The sequence below is a fragment of the Nelumbo nucifera genome, chromosome 7 (assembly GCF_055504915.1).
Source record: "Nelumbo nucifera cultivar China Antique chromosome 7, China Antique-T2T, whole genome shotgun sequence".
Classification (NCBI taxonomy): Eukaryota; Viridiplantae; Streptophyta; class Magnoliopsida; order Proteales; family Nelumbonaceae; genus Nelumbo; species Nelumbo nucifera.
The window spans coordinates 15,836,674-15,840,366 of NC_142655.1; the positions used below are offsets into that span (position 1 = coordinate 15,836,674).

General features: G+C 36.0%; 1 pseudogene; it reads left to right on the plus strand.

Annotated features, from left to right (window-relative positions):
• Nucleotides 1–779: 779 nt before the first annotated feature.
• Nucleotides 780–2,409, plus strand: LOC148790209 (heat stress transcription factor B-4d-like; annotated as a pseudogene).
• The last annotated feature ends 1,284 nt before the right edge of the window (nt 2,410–3,693 follow it).

Below are 3,693 nucleotides of genomic sequence, written 5' to 3' on the forward strand. Positions count from 1 at the left end.
ATATAGTTTTATTAAGCGTGCATAGTTTAAAATGATCTCATCTTAGGAATGTCTTTCATAAAACCCAAAAAGATTTTAACCAAAATAAAAAAAAAAAAAAATCTTGTATATCTTCAAAGTCATGTGATTCAGTTTATTTTAAAGGATAAAATTACAAGAAATGAAAAAAAAAAATGCAATAGAACTTCTCGAGCCATAAGTTACAATAGAACAAAAAAAGAATAAAGAGATAAGGATGTGAAATTTTTCTCTATAATGGAGAGATATACGTTATATATCCTTAAGACCTATTGAAATGGATTGGAGATTCAACTCTTTACCCTTGATCAGAAGGTTAGGATTCTTTGAGGATTAATTCATTTTTGTATGAACACCATTGATGAAGGATTGTCCAACATTTTGAATGATCTGGATCATTGAACCTAGGGTGTAGTTTGGGGCAGATAAATGGTACAAGGACCACAAGTCCATCAGACGATGTCCAAGCAATTTCATGATGCGCATGGGGACACATAAATCAACCACTTTCACCTGCCTTTGGAGAAGAATCAATATATAATTAATAGCTCACTAGATCTCATAATAGTAGATTTAGAAAAGTTTAATATTTTACTAACACAGTCATATGTTTCTTAAAATTTAGGAACCACAAAGAGAAAGAGAGGGAGAGAGAGAGAGAGGTGCTCGCTCTATACATCTTTGAGTGAGTGGGCTGAGTTTTAGATTATGAGTAGTAAGAGAGTAGCTAGGTTTCTTTCTTCTTTTCTCAGTTAATTGGTATGACATTCATGGTGGAGAGGTGTGAAGAGATGGTGTTGTCTGTGGATTCTCATAAGGCAGTCCCTGCACCCTTCCTGACCAAGACTTACCAGCTTGTAGATGACCCTTGCACAAATCACATTGTGTCTTTGGGAGAAGATGAAACCACTTTTGTGGTTTGGAGACCCCAGAGTTTGCAAGGGATCTCCTCCCAAACTACTTCAAGCATAACAACTTCTCAAGCTTTGTTCGGCAACTCAACACTTATGTGAGCAACAAAACTTCTCAGCACTTTTTGCTTTTCTCCATACTTCTCGGTCCCTTGTATGGATTATGATCATTTGAGTTTGTTTATTCTTTTAGTTCAGAGTCTTGCTTTCTTTCTTTCTCCTGTGTTTCCATTACTGATCTATGGAGTTGGATTGCCGCAGTGATGGATTTTATTAAATAAACCTTCTAGCTGCATCGTTTTTTGATTGATATGAGCAGTAAAGCCATGGTTATCTCCATGTTTGTTACCTTAATGGAATAGATACCACTCTTGCATGTAGCATTGAATATCTTTTCTGACCTTTTTGAGAAGGGCTCTTGTTTCTCTAAGCATCTTGAGAAAGGTTGACCAACAACATTTCTTTCTAAAAATTATAAAAGATGGTTTTCTTATTTGAGATCTAAAAGAAGACTTAGAGAGTTTTATATATATATTTTTTATGCATTTTTCCATGACTAGTACTAGCTTTTTTTTTTCAATTGTTGTATGGACTGAGGATTTTTTCTTCAAATCTATATATTTTTTTTATGTATTTGACCAACACAGTAGTAAGCTATTGGCCTTCTATTTACATAATAATTGTGAGAAGAATGAGCAATTTTTCATTGGGTTTTGCGTTGTCTTCTTCCAAAAAGAAAACTTGGTTTCTGGAACAAGCTGCACTTGAAATCAGTTTCAAAAGCTTTTATGAGTTTTCCATATGAATACTTCTTGAAGATGGTGTCTGAAACAACTCTTGTAATATTTTCTCTTATTTGATAATAAGATTTTCTTCTCTCATTTTCCTTTTTTTTCTGTTTATTATATGTACAGGGATTTAAGAAGATTGATGCACATAGATAGGAGTTCGCAAATGAGTTCGTCAGAAACAGAGGGAAACACTTGTTGTCTGAGATCCACAGAAGGAAAACACCTCAAAGCTCTCAACAGCATCACCAACAGTACATTGATGCACCAACCCCGTTTCTCAGTTCAAATGAAAATGGCGGTTGGGTTGAGTCACCATTGCTCACAGAGGATAACCAATGCTTGAGGAAGAGGAACTACATGCTCTTATCAGAACTGACCCACATGAAGAAGCTTTATAATGACATAATCTACTTCCTCCAGAACCATGTAAAACCAGTGCCTGCAAATCATCGAAGGTCCATGAGCTTGGGGCCTAGCTCATAGAAATGACTCCTTCTCTTCAAGCACATACTCTTTTTGGCCTTCAAACCTTCAAAACCTATGGTACGAGCAGCTGTTCGGTGACATTAGCTGAGGAACCCAACAACACAGTCATGCTCTTCGGGGTCCCTCTTCGTGGGAAGAAGAGATTGCACCTAGAAAATATTGATCATCATGAAGAGCCACAATGTGGGGTTTATCTTGATTAGCATCATTGACTATGATTTTTTTCAACTACCATTTTCTAGTTCTCTATCGAGGTATCATCATAAGGGACGCTATGTAAGTACGAACTGTTCAGACAAGTGAAGCTTTTCTATGATCAACATTAGCTTTAAATCAATTTTCCCCTCTTTCTAATAGCTTAAACTTTGACAAAATCCACATCTTTTGCATCTTGGAGACAATGATCACTTAAAAAACCATCCAAACCGTATATGCTCAGTGTTGGAAATGCTTTTATAGTTTCTAATATGAGCATCTCATTTTCAGTAAAAATTGAAAACCACAAACAATAAATTATTTTTCAAGTATTATTTTAGCTCATTTTTTGGGTTTCTCTGCTTTTAAGCATAAAAAAAAAATAAAACAAAAACAACAAGAGCTTAAGTAGTTAAGTTGGTAGGTGAAGTCCCTGAACATGTTTTCTTCTCCAACACACCCACTCACACCAAGCACAGACCCATTCATAACTAATGCAACACTAGACCACTTGGTCAAACCGGCTCTGATACCATCCTAACTCTTGAGGAATCGTTCAACTTACCTTTGAATAGGTTAATTTTATTCTATGACAGTTTACTCAACTCATGTGATTTTTCAATAGTGGTTAATGTAGCTGGTTTGAAAAGTCTATAATTGAACATTCAATCTTACTAAGTTGGTGAATTAGGAAAATTTATTTTATGTTAATTTACTTATTCCTTTTGATGTGTAAAGCCTGATTGTGGGTATCACAGACCTGATCCACCTAATTGAATTAAGTCCAACTAATAAACATGTAGAGAAAGAGTAGTTCATTATTATTGTCCCTTTCTGACTATCAAGCACCGATCCTACTTAGGGCTGTTCATGGGTCGGGTTGGGTCGGTTTACTAGGGTTTTTCCAACCGACCCGACCTGGTCAGGTTACCTGAAGTGGAAATCGAAACCGACCCACTGATAGGCAAAACTGACCTGGTCGGTTTGATTCGGGTTGGGTCGGTTTGGATCGGTTTCAGTTTTGCTCCTGTACAAAAAGGACAGAGAAGCCTAGAACTATAAGGAAATTTATTTGAGAAGATGGGAGAGTTGGGAGAGCCAAGTTCAAAAATCAAATGATGTCTTGAGTTGAGGACTTGAGGGGGGCGGACCAAGTTAGAGAATAGAAGAGAAGACAAAAGTTATCAATAAAATAGAAAGTCAAACTGTTTTTTAGAAAGAAGGCTGAAATATTTATATTTCAAGAAACTTTCTAAATTCTAATTGTAATTGCCTAATGGGTTGCCTATTTG